The following is a 17,680-nucleotide window of genomic DNA, read 5'->3' on the forward strand; positions in this document are numbered from 1 at the left end:
GGGAGGGAGGGAGGGAGGGAGGGAGGGAGGGAGGGAGGAAAGGAAGGAAGGAAGGAAGGAAGGAAGGAAGGAAGAAAGAAAGAAAGAAAGAAAGAAAGAAAGAAAGAAAGAAAGAAAGAAAGAAAGGAAGGCAGGCTGGATGTCATGCAAAATGAAAGAACATTTGCTTCTGGGATCATACAACTTAGCTGTGTATGCATCAGAAGTAGATGTTTTTAAATGAGTGACAACAGTATAAGGCCAACCTCCATCCCAAGAGCTATCTTAAAACTGGAAATTAGGGAGAGAAAAAAATGTACTGCAGTAAAACTGAAGATGGAACCTGTAGTCTTAAGTTAATGGACGACAAAATGCCACTGAACATGATGGTGGACTCATTTTTGAAAGACATCATATTTGTTCTCTGGATGGTCTATAATAAGGTCTATAGCCACTTCACTCTGGACTTAGAGCATTTAAGTTTCTCTCTGTTACATTTTTTTTCTTTTAGAACATATGATGTAAGTTTTACTAACAGCAGAGGTTGTTTTCATTATCACCAGAGATCTCAGACATTGAATTGCAAAAATTGTTGCTCGTAGTTAGCGGTCATTTAAAAAGGCAAATGGCAAGCTAGATGTGACGACACATGCCTATAGTCTGAGCTTGGGAGGCAGAAGCAGAAAGATCGGAAGTTCAAGGACAGCCCTGGCAATATATCAAATTTGAGGACACCCTAAGCTACATGACCCTGACTTGGGGGCAGGGCAGAAGAAAAAGAAGACAAGAAAGAACAGGCCCATCTGCAATGGGAATGTGAGATCCCTAAAAATCTACACAGATGTAAGTATCCAAATATAGAACTGGATTTCTGTGTCTGTAGAACAGGAGGATGAATATAGGAACTGAGCAGGTAGCTCAGTAGTGTGTTAGCTAATATGCACAAAGCCTGGAGTTCCAGCCTCTGCATTGAGTAACTGGAACGTAGTAGCACCACTTATAATCCCAGCACTCAGGAAACAAAATCAAGAGGATCAGAAGTTCAAAGTCATCCTTGGTTACTTAACTAGTTGGAAACCAGCCTGGACTACGTAAGACCCTGTGTCAAAAGGAAAAAAATATATTAAAAAGATGCATATGAAATTGTTGGTGTGGAGGTGTTAATATAGAGCAGAAAAAAAGCTGAATTTAAAGGGGAGGATGTCATCAAAAAGGCCAGACTGTTAATTATTTCATTCATGGACTTAGGAATAATTATATATGTATGTATGAACACTGACAAAACTGAATTGAATTTCACTTAGAACTAGTGGTTGATTGGTTCTCATTGCAAACATTTGCTGGATAAAGGAAAGAGCAAAATACCCTATTAATTATAAGGAAATGCTGGGTAAATTGAAGGTTGGCAATTCAAAAGAAGAACTAGCACTAATTTCATGTCAATTTTTATGAATAATATGAAAAATGTGAGCTTAATATTAACATGAAAACTTTTCATTTGAAGAAAAAGAAATAAATAAAACATATAATTTAAGATGCAGATGGTAGACAGGCCTCAGATCCCAGAACTCCAGAGGCAGAGGAAGATAAATCTCTGTAAGTTCCAGGCCAGCCTGGTCTACATGGTGAGACTCTATTCCCTGGGAGCAGGGGGAAAAAGTAGTTGTCACAGTCAGGTTACTATTGCTATCATGAAACACCATGACCAAAAACAATTCGGGAAGAAAAGGGTTTATTTGGCTTATACTTCTATATCACACTTTATCATCACTGAAGTCAGGACAAGAACTTAAAAGAGGGCAGAAACCTGGAGGCAGGAGCTAATGCAGAGGCCATGGAAGAATGCTGCTTACTGGCTTGTTCCTCATGGCTTGCTCAGCCTGCTTTCTTATAAAACTCAGGACCACTAGCTGAGGGGTGGACTCACCCATAATGAGCTGTGCCCTCCTCTCTCAATCTCTAGCTAAAAAAATGCCCTACAGGTTTCCCTACAGCCAATCTTATGGAGACTGTCTCTCAATTGAGGCTCCCTGCTCTCTGATGACTCTAGCTTGTGGCAAGTTGACATAAAACCAACCAACACGGTAATTGATTTTCTTAACTATCTTATTTTCTATATATTTTAGATCAAATTAGTTCTACAGACTTATGACTATGGTTTAAATGCTGTTACTTATTGGGCAAAACCCTTTTAAGTATCAGAATGTTGTTCACTACCTGTAACCTAAGCAGGAGCCTCTGGCTTCAGGAGCTCTTTGCAGGCATACATACATACATACATACTACATACATACATGCATGCATACATACATACGTACATACTACATACATACAAACATACATACATACATACATACATACATACATACATACATACAAAGGCCATTTGGAAGACTTATGTTCAGTCCCTCAGAATCTTTACCCTATGCTTTGCAGAATCTACTTTATGTTCTTGGAGCTGAGGAATGTCTCAAGTCCTGAGCCTTCAAACAATGCTTGATACAGTTATGAATACGAAGGAGAGAAGGATGGCTCTTGGACAGATCCTGACACATCATTATCAATGAAACCCCCGGTTGGCTCTCAAGCCATAAATTTTCTAGTCAGGGACCGAGGCTGTTTATCCTAGAAACGTTTGCCATTGTTCCTGCTGCAACAAAGAAAAAGAATGGTATCGTTTCCTCCATCCTCACAAGGTTGGAGGCCATAACAAATGATACATAACAAGAGGAAAATGTATATAATTAAAATTTAATGTGACATGGAATGCTTCAAAAATTAAGACTTCAGAAACAAGGAAACTGAAATATTTATAGGCAGTGAGTAGCAATGTGATTGGAGGCAAAGGCTGTAACCTAGCACTGATGATAGGCTGGGGACTCAGTAAGCTCTGCTTGTCAGTTATAATAAACCCTGTGTGTAAGTAAGGTCAGGACCCTTATGGACTCCAGTCTCCGTTTGGAGAAGGTGAGCTTGTAACTGTGGGCTTTTTCACCCGCACACCAGTTCCCCAAATAACAACTTTGAGACTTAATTATCTATGAAGAGATATCTAGGCCGTAAGCTTGGGCTTGTTCCTTAACTAGCTCGGAACTTAATTAACCCGTTTATTCTACTCTATGAGTGCCACATGGCTGGTTACCTCTTCTCAGTTTCATGTGTCTGTCTCCTCAGAGACTGGAGTGAATCTCTTCCTGCACCTGACTCTATCCCAGAGTTCCTCTCTCCTTACCAGAACTCCCACCCTTTATTTCCTGACTCAGTTCATTGGCCAACAGCTTTTTATTGACAGGTGATGCTTCCATACACTACACAAGGGATTCTTTCTACACAAGTCAGGTGGTCTTTTGAAACTCACGCTAGGGGAGAAACACAGAAAAGGTTGGATCACCTTCCTGCCTTCTCAGCTTCTTCAGTTCCTTTTGCTTGAAAAAGAATGAAGATTAACTGCAAGCCAGCACTCACTGTGTGGTGACAAGCCAGCACTCACTGTATGATGACACGCTTGAAAGCTCAAACCCAACTCTAAGCAATTCTCTAAAGTCAACTCTGTCAATACCAGCTTTTCTCTGCTTCACAACAACTTCTACATCACCCGGAAAGAAGCAAGATGTGAATGCAAAAATGGTTCCTACGCTGCCCTCTTCAGCTCATGTGACCTTGAACCCAGAATTTGTCCTTGATGTGACTAAATTTCTGTTAGTTAGATCATCAGTTCGTGCAGTCTCTAGTATCCCTTCAGTATCTGTTAGCCCAGCACCCAAAATGCTCCCAGAACTTCTCTGCATAATGGGGAAAAGCATACAGAGTAGTTTCCAAAGCATTTGTCCCAAGAACCCTCAGATAACACTTCAAAGCCCTCAGGGAAAGGTGTAGTGCACACACCTAGAACCTCAGTAGCCATGAGGCTGAGAAAGAACTGAGAGTTCAAGACTAGCCCTGGCTACAGATAGGGATCCTATCTCAAAATACAAACAGATAAACAAACAAAAAAGAACAAACCAAAAGCATTGAGACTCCACTCTAATTATGGCAGACGTTTGTTTAGTATCTGTTGTGTGAAAGATACACCCAAAAGCTGCCACTAGTTTAGGTAGCAATAGTACGTATGTGCATGCATGTGTGCATGTGTGTGTGTGTGTGTGTGTGTGTACATACATGAATGTGTGCCTGCATCCATGCATTATACAAATAATTGGGGGTGGGGGTCTGCATGTGTAGAAGCCAGAAATCCACACTGAGCCTCCTCCTCCATTGCTCACCACCTCAGTTTTTGAAACAAAATCTCTCACTGAATCTGGAGCTCAGTGTCTCCACTAGACTGACCACTGAGACAGTATGACCTCCTTGTCTCCATTCCCCACCCTGCACTGTGGTTAAAGGCGTGCACATCACATTTTTACGTGGGTACCGGAGATCTAAACTCAGGTCCTCATTGCTTGTAAGGCACATTACTCACAGAGACTTCTCTCCAGACCCCAATTTTGCTACTTTTTTGATGGCAGGGCTTCCCTTCACTCTCAGAAGCGGCATCTTTACACAGATGAAAAGAGAAAAGCTATTCTGTTCATTTTGACTGTGGATAGACTTAGCATGTCCTGCCTTCACATTAAGGTTATTCCAAAGATATTCGGTCCTCAAACCAGGAACCACTGACCAGAAAGGTATTTAATTAACTGAGTAATTATTAGCCTCAGAAAGTTAATTCATCCAATAGTTTTCTCAGTTAATGGAAGAGGATATTAAGCAGTGGATGTGCTAAGGAAACCACCCAGTCTGACTCGATTGCGAATGGTGCCATGGATTGATTGAAGCACAGAAATCCTTAAACGGGCATTCATTGTACAACTGTACTCTGATGAAGAATTTAGAAAGCAATTCCTTAAATGGCAGAACTCATGCTTTGTGTGTGTGCTGGTTTGGCTTTTGGAAAAGCCTCATTAAGCACAAGAAGCTGAACAGCAGTTAAAAAAGAAAGGGAAGGGGGCAAAACCAGCCTTCCCCAGTCCCAGAGTTCAAATGAGATTTCGCACAAATGGCCGAAGTCTTTCTACTCTCAGTCTAGCTACTATTATTCCAGCTTTTGTGTGACTTGCATGGCAAATAAAGGAACAGGCCACAGAGACAAAGAACCATGGCTGCTGAAGACAATAAAATCGCCCTGCTGGTTTGCTTGGGTAATCTAGTAACTAGCTACCGCTTCACACATTTCCCCCGCACTGTACTGTCTGTCCATCACACAGGCAGCTTTTAGGAAATGTAAACCAAAAAGAAAAAAATAGCAATGTGTGACACCTTTGTGCAAGAAGATAGGAGAGGTTGTTGCTGCTGTTAGGCCTTTGTCCAAAGACCAAGACTGAGAAATATCAGCTTAAAACGGGACCCCCAAGTATAGGCCATGTATGCAAATCTGCACCCTTCGAGTGTGATGTCAAACACTTGCATGGAATTGGAGGCTAATTAAAATACAGTCTCAGATGGGGAACCACTTTGAGCAAGACAGGTTACTCAACCCTAAGTTCCCCTCTCTGAGGTCTAATGAGGCATCTATAGCCTTTGTAGATGGGGGTCATCCCATGGGGAGCGACAGGGTGCAGGAGGCTAAACCCTTGGCCTGATGGGATCTGATCTCATCAGAGAAAGCCATAATCATCTGTAAGAAACGACAATTAGGCTGGTGATTAAGGTTAACACTGGGAAATGAACATATCCCAAGGGGGAGACTGAGCTGCTGGGAACCACGCTGATGGAGCGGAAGGCCAGGCGGCTGTGGCTTTCCCTCAACTGTTGGCCTCTTTATGACTACTTCAAAATGTTTTCTCTCACAAATCAGTAAGCGCCATCTTTCAATAGTAGGTTCTCAGGGCCACGCAGTCCCTGGTGGACCACAGAGAGCAGAACTTATCTGCCTGAGAGATAGTGCATAGCTACCTTAGATCTCTTAAACCCAGATCCCACAGCTCCCCATACAAGTTTCCCTTAACCTCCTCAGTGCGGTTTCTTCTCATGGGCACTGTGAATTAGAGTGTCCGGAGGTTAAAGGCACAGATCACCAAGTCAAGATTAGAGACTTAGGCTTTGATAGTAAGATCACAGATGGTACAACTTAGGAAGTGGGTCTGATGCTATTAAAATGTATCAAATCCAAAGGAAGGATAAAAGAAACTAAAGAGTCTAGAAAAGGGTCAGAAATCCCAGAAGAGGAGGAGAGACGAGAAAGGTACACAGAGGCTAGGACAGGGTGTGTGTAGACTTTGAAGTCAACAGAGGCTAGTACTAGCAGGACTGTTGAACTGAGGCTGGGTTCTGAGATGTGGTCTATATTCATCTAGAAGCACCTCTTGTGCTCCTGCAGGGACAAGAACAAATGGCACATAGACCAGCTGGACTCAGTTGAAATGCATGAGACAGAAAATTGACAAAGATCCCTGGCAAAGGCCAAGGCTGCTGTAAATACTTTATGGTCTAACCTAACCCTCTCTCTGCTTTTCATTCTATTCTAGGTAGGTATTCCATTCATGATCTATCATGACTGTGATACCTGAAGCCATCACAAGACACTTCAAAGAGCAAAGGAAAGAAATCAGGGTGCATGTTTCTCTATCTATGAAAATTGTCCCCAAGTACCAATTAAGACTTCCATGTAGCATCATTTCACAGAATCTATTGATATGGACAGAGCCAGCTGCCAGACATACAGAACATGAAGCCTTTGGATTGCATTCAGCACTGCTCTGTACAAATTGCTGTTAATAACTAGAAGAGTAACACAGGAATAACCAGAAATTTCTTCAGTCAATTTTTCTAATATTTGACTTCTTCAACCTGATTTCTTCTTGGAATTCTTCTGAGAACATGTCACTCATGATCACGCATATGGCTGTAAAAAGATGTTTGAATTGGATGATGAAATGGCTCTGTGGGAGAAGGCACTTGCTGACAAACCTGACAACCTGAGTTTGATCCCACAAACCCACATGGTGGATAGAGAGAATTTACCCCACACAAGCTGTCCTCTGACTTCCACACTCACTATGGCACACATACACACCCACAGAAATAGGCGAGTGTAATAACCTTTTGCAATCTTTCTGTGTGTGTGGAGATGAAGCACCTTCTCCCTGAGTTTTGCAAGGCAGTGTTAGCCTAGTGCGTCCAATGGGAGGGAGGTAAGCAGTCTGAGGGTGTCTTACTCTTGTTGTTGTGACAAAATACCTGGAAAAGACAACTTAGGGATTTATTTTATATCACAATTTAAGGATTAGTTTAGCCCACCATGGCTAAAAAGTCATGCCCTGGGGAGAGTAGGCAGTTGGTCACTGTACATCCATAGTCAAGGAACAGAGAGATGAACTCCGATGTTCACCTTACTTCTCCTTATTCAGTCAGGAATTCCAGGTCATGGGATGCTGCTGTCCACATTTAGAGTGAATGGATCTTCCCACCTTGATCCATTCCAAAAGTTCCCACAGGCACAGAGGTCTTTCTCCTAGGAGATTTAGCAGGGTAACCATCAATACTAGTAAAGAGATCTCCAACATTTCAGATGAGGCTTTAAGAAGTGCTGCCCTGATAATGAGTCATCACAACACAGGGTCTGGGTCTGGATCACAGTGACTGGTGGTTTCAATCAGTCAAGACTGACAGGACAGGATGGTCAAACTTGGCTTCTGTGGTTGCCTAGGAAGGTAATGTCTGGGTCACTTTTCAAAGAGTGAGACCCATTTCTGGCTTTTTACCTTCTGCAAAGGCCTAGAGATGCAAGGTCTGGGGAGTCTGTGCTTCCTCTGATGAGAGACCCATGGTATAAGAGAAACAACGTGGGAACTACAGATTAGAAGACTGTGTGATAGAGGAGTCACCCAAATCACCAGAGAAAGAGGTCTTCCTCCCAAGGAGAAGTCCTACTAAGTTAGGAGAGACAGATAGAACTCAGGCTAGCTTCAGGAGCAAGAAATGTATCTCCTGCTTGGGGAAGAACTCGGGGCACAGATATAAATACGACAAAAAAGATGCTCCAGGGGAACATTGGCAGTGCAGTCTGAATAGAATACGTGGTAACTTCTGCATCTGGTGACTCAAGCTTGAAAGCTAATAACATGTAACATTTACATGATGACTGCTATGTGCCAAGTCATGTCCTAAATGTGTGAGGCACATTAGCTTATTTAATCCCCACTGTAACTCTGAGGAAAAATGACCTTTCCACAGACAAGGAAATAGAAGCTCAGAAAGTGAGGCCTCACAGCTAGTTTACACCAGAGACAGCACTGAGCTGTTTGACCCATTGTGTGGAACTTCTCTCTCCTACAGGGTGGAGAAGGACAGTTGCAAATAGACATTGAATTTTAGACCAAGGACCTAGGACACAAAAATTCAATTAAAATCTAGAAGTAATCTAAGCGAGCTCACTGGCAAGTTAGAGTGTCTGAGCCCAAGGACCTCAAATTAGAGTTTCCCAAAGACTCAGAAACAAGCTCAGACATGTTCTCCTGAAGAACATCAAGGGCATCAAGAAGACTTTGAAGGGTTTTAAGCTGAATGATGATAAGAACACATTTGTCCGTAGATCGTTTCTCTTGAGGTATATGAATGTAAAGACTGCTGATCCCTGATAGCACACAGGCCTCTGGCTGAAGTCTCCACTAGGAGTAGATACTTGGGAAAGTCAATGTGGCAAAGTCCAGCTGCTCCCAATAGGGTTGCTGGGCAGCTGGAACACTGACAGGGAGCACAGAGAGTAAGCAGAGTGGCAAATTTGCATGGAGAGGGTGTGGGAAAACCGAGCAGTGTCCAGTATTCTGCAGCAAACTCTAATCCCAGGATAACTATGAGACAGGTAAGAAGAGGTTATCAGGAAATTCCTGAAGGACCCAGGCTCTACAGGGAACAAAGGACTCAATCACCAAGACAGAGGGTATGACCCAGAGTGAAGGACGAATCCAGTCCTCCCAGCGAGACTTTATATCCTTATGAGAGAAAAGGAAAGCACCAGAGGCTGACTGCATACTGACACCAACTTTCAGCATGAAGCTCCCACTAATCTTTAGTTCTCCACAAGATTTTGAGTATGAGCTAAAGGTTTGGTCCAAGAGGAAGTTTCAGGGTCTTGACTGACCTGAAGGAACAGTACATGGTGCTGAATCCTAGCACAAACTAAAGTGTAAGCCCCTGAAATTCTACACTCATTCATGTGTTTTTATCTCAAGGCCTAAGACACTTGAAACAATTACCAAAGTAGAAGTATCTGGGTGAGACAACTGGAAAGACTAGATTGTCTAAGCCCAAGTATCTTAAATTAAATTTCTCCAGAGTGTCAGAAGCATGCTCAGAGAAGCTCTTATGAAGAATATGCTCACAGCATTATAGATGCCAAGGAGACTCACAGTAAGCTGGAACTAGGGAAGATCGTGGGCTGCTTCCAATTCAAGGGCATAGGTCCAAGTTTAGAAATTTTGATATCAAAGGACAAGAAAAACTGAATGTGATAGCCAAGCCACATTCCCTGTGGCTTTTTGTTGTATTCAGACCCTGGCAGGATTAAACAATGCCTACCTCCATAGAAAGGGATGCTTTTCCTCACTCTGTGAGCTGAATACCAGTTTCTTCTGGAAACACCTCCCTAGCACAACCGGAAATAATGATTCTCAGATTTTAGGGCACCTAGTCAAGTTGATGCATCATACTGGCATGCCAAGTAACCATTCCTTGTGCCTGCTCTTTCACAGGAAGCAGTTTCTTCTGGCTTTCCTTGTCAGGACCAGGAAGCCACTGTGAGACATGAGCATGAAGATCCTTGACATCCAGTCTATAAGATGTCAAGCAGGGAAAGAAGTCCAGAATAGAAAGAGTGTCCTATAGGGATTATGACAGTTAGAAGGTGTGGCACAAGCCTGTAGGAGCAACATCATGAGCAAACAGCATGGTGTCCTAATTACCAAGAGGACATTCAATGACTGAGAGATTAGTGAGGGGCAGATCTCACTTCTAGTCAGAAAGACAAGCAGTGAAAAGCTAAAGCCACAGACACAGCAGAAGTATCACGAGCTTCGGGCTTGTATTTTCATCAAGTATTTCTTAGCCTGCTTCTACTGTAACAATACAATTGGGATTGCATCACAGAGCATCCAAGCCAACAAGCATAGCCTGAAGATAAAAGAGTAGGAAGAGACTTACAACAAGTAAGACGCACTATAGTTCTTTACTGACTTCAAATTTTATTAGCAAGGCTATGCATATTCATAGAGGAAAGCACATGTCAGGGTAAGCATCGTCTTTGTGTGAGTCTGAAATGTCTGCCCCGAGCTCATATTTTTAACACTACTACTGCAGCTAGAGGCACTGCTTTGACAGTCTGTGGCCCTTTAAAGACGTAGAGCCAGGCTGGTAGAAGTAGCTCACTAGAGGAGAGCCTTTGAAAGTCGATAGTCTAGCCCCCAGTTCCATATACTGTCTACTTCCCAGTCCACCATGATGTGAACAAGGCTACCATGAACTCCACTATGCCTTCCCTGCTGTTAGAGAATGAGCCCCTCTGAAGCTGTGAGTAAATTAAGGCTCATGTCTGAAAGGAAAAATAACAGACAGGAGCACTTCTCCAAAGAGAATTTATTGTGATAATGAGCAAAGAATGAATGGGTTTTCTCTAAACCCTGGCTGGTTCATCTTGAGGTTTTTATTCCTGTCTTCCTTCTTTTCTTCTTTCCTTCTTCCCTTCCTTCCTTCTTTTCTTCCTTTCTTTCTTTTCCTTCCGTTGACAGTGTCTTTGGCCCAAGCTGAACTCCTTGTACAGTCAAGGATGCTCTTTAGCTTCTGATATTCCTAAGTCTACTTTCTGGATTGTGGGATTACCGATGTGTGCCACCACACAAGGGTTATAGATCTAGGGCTTCCTGCTTCTTAGGCAAGAAGCCTACCAACCAAGCCACATTCCCAACACTTCAATGCAATATTCTACAAAGAATCTTAACCAAAACAACAGAAACATGATGTTAATAGGTACATGACAACATTTTAAATAGTTCCCTCAACAGGCACATACAATTGTAGAAGTTCTATCCTGAAAGTGCCCTCCTCCCTTAGCTACAGCTAGCCAGTACTCAATTTTGTACATACTATGAAAGATGTTATTTCATTGGCTTGAAATGGAAGGAAAATATCTTGACCCTCAACACTTAAAAGTGAGAGTGAAATGGTGTTTGAGATATATAGATCCTTATGCTCACTTAAAAGCACTTGGGGAACCAGAAATATTAAACACACAGGATATCTCTTCAGAGAAAGAAATGTACAAGCTCTTTCCCACCTAGAAGGCTGGAAGCACTCATGGTTGATATCCTGGTGACCTTTGTACTACCTCAACTTATTTCATAACCTGACTAGCCCTGAAATTATTTTCATCCTCAAAGCTACAAAACCAAGTCTAGCTTCAGTTGAGACCAGGTCACACCGAATCCTTTTTCCTAGACCCTTATCTTGACCTTGTTTGTCTCAGTTAATCTACGGCACTACCCTCCCCTCAGCCTCCTAACTTGAGCACGTTCTCTCAGTTAATCTGCACAACCTATTTTTATAGACAATGTCACTTGTACTTTACAAAGAGTTTCAATGTAGTCACATTTAATGCTTTGTTATGTAAATGTGATTGAGTTAATTATCACCTGGAAACTTTTTTCCAAAGTGTGGGGTACTAATACATGCCTAAAATAAATCACTTGAGGTCAGACACCTGAAGTTTGACCAGCACAGACTACTGAGTCCTGTCAAAGAAGGCAGTCCTGAACTGCCTTCTTGCCTCTCAGAGATGGATGCTGCTGGCCGTGGTGTTTCCAGAAGCTCTGGCAAAATGAAAGTAAAATGATATAATTCTCTGATACTTAAGAAAGAAAGAGACAACAGTGGGGGGGGGGGGAGGGAGACACATTTCTCCACACTGCTCCCATCAGCAGACTGAAAAGTTCTCCTATATCTTGAGGATCTCAACTCAAGCCAGACCTGGTTTTATAGGTGTAAGGATGAAAATAATTTCAGGGCTAATCAGGTTATGAAATAAGTTAAGGATTTTATTAGAGATATTTTAATTCAGGGCTATACAGGAGGATTCAACAAAAGAGGGGCTCTTGGAATAAAGTTTGACGTACAAAGTGGATTTACATGCTTCCCAAGGGAGCATAGAGTGAAGTAAGCAATACCAAGTATAGGAATGGGCTCCTCAAGGAAGAGGAGGCCATTAGTTCCCTTAGCATTAGCTGTGTAGACCATGTTGGTGGCTCTAAGTTACATTTCATATAGGTGCTAAGATATCCCCACCCTTCTTCCTTTGGTAAGAGTGATTGATACAAGAGGAAGCTACAAAGGTACTTCCAAAGGAAATATAATCTGATGAAACCAGAAACAAATAAGGTTGCCCAAGAAGGTTACCACAGGTCCTTTCCCTGTAAGTAGATGGGTTTCTTGTGTGATTACTAGTTTTCAGCTGTGTGCCTGGGAACAGCGAACAGTCTTAGGCTGGAATTCTTGCTCAGATCCTGGTGGAAGGCTTCAACCAAATGCCTCCATAAGGGGCTCCCCTCTCTCTTTTCTTATCCCCCCTCACAATTTTCCCTGAATCTTCATCTTGCCTGCAGACAGTCTCAGAATTTTAGACCATTGCATGGGAACAGCAGAAATGAAACAAAGCATAGCAGTAGACAAACCACCGAAAAGAAAGAGCCTGATTGTCTCATACTGACAAATCAGGACAGCTATGGAGGGAGCCTCCTTGAGTGTGCTGTCAATATTTCCTGCCTTCTTATTCCAAAGTCAAAATAACCACTCAGCACTTGAAAACTCTCATTTTAATATCCACCCCTACAACCTGGAAGCAGCCTGGCCCTGAGAGGTAAAGCTGCCTGTGTGCTTATTGCCTGGAATCTGTCGGCATAGAACTGGGCTTAAATTATTATATTCTTCCTTTTCCTCTTTCCTCCACTGGCTGGGAGCCGTGGAGCATTTCCATTTGAACTTGCATTTAGAATAGATGTGTGAAGATCTCACTATAAATTGAGAAGGAATCTCATACAGCCTTTAAGCTATAAAATATGTCTTCTTATTCTTCTTATGTCGACAGGCAAAACCCTTTCCCACTGTGGCATCCCCAGAGCAGGAAATGCTCTGAAAGTCTAAATTGAAAATGATAATGAAACACATTACTTTATATGCTAATGTTAAAAATGAATGAAAAAGCAAGTACCCAGGAAGTGTAAGGCCAGCCTGGTCTAAAAGGCAATTCCAAGCCAGGCTACATAATTAAACGAAGTCTTGAAAAAGAAAAAACACCCAATTATATATATATAATCATTTTTTAAGTTTTTTGATTGATTTTTATTAGCACACAAAGAAGTGGTTTTCATTGTGATATTTTCACATAATGTGTGTATATTTGTGTATATGTTTGTGTATATGCATATTTTTTCATCCCCATTGACCTCTCTCATCTTCCCCCTTCCTCTTTGTTGCTTATAAATGTCCTCTAGATTGACCCATTCCATCCTGCATGGAAGGTCATTAAGACAGGAAGTGAGAAACTCAAAATACCTTTAGGAAGTTCCTGAGACTGACCAGATTCACTAGGGCTCTCCCTTAGGGCCCTCCCACCCCAAATACACACACACACACACACACACACACTGAAAGTCACTCTCAGATAAGCCCAGTTGCCTGGAAAAACCAGATATAGGACCTGCAGACTCAGAGATCAGCCAAACTAGAAAAAATAAAATCCAGCTGAGCTTCCTGGAAGAGGCTCAGATCACCTGAGCCACCTGAAAAGAAGACTCCCTCACCTGTTGAGCCACATGCAGTGTCCTCAGCTCTCCAGAGCTGGCTCCCATGCTGAGATGGGCTTTAGTGATGCAGCTTTCTTTGAGTGATTTCTTTCTGTAAGTAACTGCTCACCATACTCCTGTAAGTAATGCCAATTTAAAAAAAAAGATTGGTTCACCAAATTTTGATTTGCTTTTCATTCCCTATCTGGGTTGTATAGATATTCAGATCTCTACCACTACAACCCCTCCACGAAAAAACCCCAGCACTCTTTGGTTAATCTCCTTCCACTCGCAAATATTCCTCCCATTCTCTTCTTCCTCCCCACCTTTCTATTAACTGAATCTGTTTCCTGGCAGTTTCATACACGTATACAGTTCATTTGACTGCTTGCATCCCCTCCAGCCTTTCTTAACCTCTCTCATCTTTTCTCTTCCCCTCCCCCCTACAAGTCCCCTACCAGCTCATGGTATGTTGTTTTGTTTTGTGAGCCACTGATTTTAACCAGGACTATCTGTGTGTCTGCAGAACTATTCCCTGAAGCCTAGTTGGCTCACCTTGGGTACACAACTGAAGACAATGACTATCCCTTCCCCAGAATCCACCAGTAGCTAGGAATTGGCAGAGACAGCAGGTCACCAGGAACCTGTTCCTGTCCTTGGTTGGCTGTCGATAAGAGCGGTGTTGTGCAGATCCGGTGCTTGCAGCCTCCTCTACTGTGATAACACCTTTGCAATGGCATTCCTGTGCCCTGAAGATAGCGTTTCCCAGCCCCTCCCCTCACCTTCCTGTCCTGAATGCTTTCTGTTTCTTCTTCCTCGATGTTCCCTGAACCTTAGAGAAAATGATATAAATGTCCTGTCAAAAAAACTTAATTAAAATTTTTTAAACAAATTTAAACAAATGAAGCCTCGCTGCTGTTGCTGTTGTTGTTTTAATTACACTTTTCAGAAGGGAGAATCTTTTAACTTGTGTTGGCCTGAAGTGTGCGGGTTATAATTGCTTAGGATTCCCTAAGCTGCATTTCGTGAACATGCACTGTAAGACGCCTGGTGCAGCAGGCTCCTCCTTTTGAGGAGTTTCACATTTTGTTCCGGGGACAGTTAAGACAAATGCAAACCTTCATGACATCTGTACCCCTTACCCGGGCCCCTATTTCCTGACTTTGGTGTGCCTCCTTATAAAGACCGGATATATAAGCCAGGCAGAGAGAAAACAGGGAGGTCCACTTCAGTCTTCCTCGCACCCGCTGCCCCATCATGACTTATCAAGATATGGCCTCACTGTGACTTGGCTCTCATAAAAAGTCCCCTGGTGCAGGAACTGGGCCTGAAACAATGACAGCTCCAGCGTAGAGGAGAAAGGAGCAGGGCACACTGGCCACACCAGAGATCAAAATGTTTTCAGTGCAGAAGGTCCTGTGGAAGAAGCGGGTGGAGGGACCTTCCGTGCTTGCACTCCGCGGTGAATCCGGTTAAGGCTGCAGAGCATTGCAGATCCAAATCCGCAGCTGCTGGTGCTGCGGATCTAACGTCTTTTCAGGGGGGAAGCTCATCAACTAGAAAAACTTTATGAAAACCTGACGCGTGGAAAAAGAACAAAGGAAAGTCGAGAGGCTCATGTATATCAAAGGAAAAGGACTCGGAGAAATACTAGGGGGAAAAAAGAAAAGAAAAATTCATCCCTAAATGCTTCCGAATCCTAGATGCTGAAGCAGCCTCCGTCTATGCAGCTGTGACTTTGGATTTCTCCTTCTCTTTAACTGCTGCTTTGATACCACTGCCTTTTGAAGTCTCTTTTTATATATTTGTCATTTACTTGGGCGATGGATAGAACTTGCTGTGGCTGCTGTTTACCATCACATTGGACTCTGCAGTTTGGGAAGGCAAAAGGCAGGTCCGCGGCCGCCCTCTCCTGGTGATTCCTCGGAACTTTGGAGAGGAGATCTGAGATTAATTTTGTTTGGTTCAGCAATATTTTTTATTAAAGTTTACCCCCTTAAATATACTCATCAAACTTTAACATTAGCCAGAGTCTCTTGGAAGACTCCTTAAAGCTAGAAGCCTGGGTTCCACCCACAGTTTCCACTGGGTCTTGGGTGGGGCCCAATAATTTGCATTTCTAGCGGGTTCCCAGGCAAGCTAGCAAAAGGTGCTACTCTCAGAACCGCTTCCTTCTACACAAGTGACTGGGCAGGATGAGAGAGCATTATACTAAATCGGGCGTCCTTACTCTGCAGTAAGAGGACTCTGGGAGATGAGCAAAATGAAAAACGTTGCTCCTGCTGGGGTGTTGTAAGAAGTAAAGTGTTCCCTCACACTAGGTTCATGAGTGAAGCCCCTTTAACAAATAGTAACAAGAGAAAGCATCCCAATTTATGTAATATGAATTCATGTGACCTGAGAATCTTCAGAATTCAAAGTCCACTGGAGTAGAGAAACCTGTGTTGTTTAAATAATTATTTGTATTGTTCTTTTGAAATTATGTTTGTCTGGGTGCATGAATTCAGAGATCAGAGGAGCTGGAGTTACAGGTTGGTTGTGAACCACCTGACATGGGGGCTGGGAATCAAATTCCCATCCTCTAAAACAACAATATACTCTTAACCCCTGGATCATCTCTCCAGACCCTAAAACCTACTCTACTGTGTTGGTGTGAAGAAGAGGGGACAATGGTGGAGATCAGGATGGGACAGGAGCTGTGACATAAAGATAATAGTGTAGGGGAAACTCTGTCCTGTTGAGACCCCTGTGTCTTCAGCTTCTTTCTTTCCAGTAAAGATTGACAATCTATCCCATAATATGCCTGGGAGAAAGGCCAGAAAAACCTTTGTAGGTTCTAGGATCATTATCAAGGAAGGTGAGAAAGGACGATGCCTTCCATGTCATGGTATGCTGTCCCCAGCATTTTATCACATGCCGAGGTGCCCACATTTAGGGAGTGTGTTCTAAACTCCATCAGTGTCATGAACATGGGTCTCTTACCCAGAAGCCAGTGCACTCTCCATTAAAGCACAATGTATTGAGCTTTAACCCTAATAAGAGTTGGATTGTCAATCACTCCTGTCCTGCCGCCTAAGAGAAAAAGCAAGTGTGCCTCCAAACATTGCTAAGATAGCTGATTCAGCAAGCAGCGACCCCACCTCCACCCCTTTGCCACCTTTTGATCTCATCCACTCTGCAACAACCACCTCACGAGTGAACAACTGCACACAACCACCCAGTGATCAAAACATGGCCTATGAGACTTCAGTGGACTGTGCAGTGGGCAGGGGTGACTGCAAGAAAGCTAAGCTTTAAACCATCTGCAGGATTCTCATTGCCCTGGGGAAGGCTCTTTGGGCTTGGCACTGCAGTCACACCCCTTAACTTCCCCTTTCTTCTCAGTTTATGCTCTGCCTGATCTAATTATACCTTCCCTCTCTCCCTTTGACCCTTTGCACCTGTGTGTCATCTACCTGAGCCTCTGATACCTCTCACCAATGCACTTATTTGAACAACTTGTTCTCATCCATTGGGATTCAGCTTAGATTTTGGGGAAAATATTTACTTTTCTTCACCACTGTGAATTTCATGACTAAGAACTCTACATCAAAAGATAGATTAATTAGAGAAATAGTTACTTTAAGCTTGATGTACCTCAGGAGCTTTCATAAACTAAGTCTCCATAGGGCATTAAATACCCACTACTTGGGAGACAAAGGCAGGGGGATTAGGAGTCCACGGTCGTCCAGGTCTTCCACACCTACATAGAGGATTCAAGGCCAGCCTAGGCTATATGTGACCAGGCAGAGAGACAGGAGGAAAATAGTGGAAGGAGGGAGGGAGGGAGGGAGGGAGGGAACGAAGACTTCAATGGACTGTGCAGGGGACAAAGATAAATGCAAGGAGACTGAGCG

General features: G+C 43.0%; 1 long non-coding RNA gene across 1 annotated transcript in view; it reads right to left on the reverse strand.

The window, feature by feature from the left end:
• LOC114612403 overlaps positions 1–14,488 on the reverse strand; it is a 111,717-nt gene extending 97,229 nt beyond the window's left edge. Inside the window, exons 1-2 of the long non-coding RNA XR_003710006.1 lie at positions 14,340–14,488; positions 13,803–13,921 (exon numbers count right to left, since the gene is read on the reverse strand). This is a non-coding gene — a long non-coding RNA (uncharacterized LOC114612403). The remainder of the gene's footprint in view (positions 1–13,802; positions 13,922–14,339) is intronic.
• Between the last annotated feature and the right edge of the window lie 3,192 nt (positions 14,489–17,680).

This window comes from Grammomys surdaster, unplaced genomic scaffold, assembly GCF_004785775.1.
Source record: "Grammomys surdaster isolate TR1022 unplaced genomic scaffold, NIH_TR_1.0 126158, whole genome shotgun sequence".
NCBI classification, from domain to species: Eukaryota; Metazoa; Chordata; class Mammalia; order Rodentia; family Muridae; genus Grammomys; species Grammomys surdaster.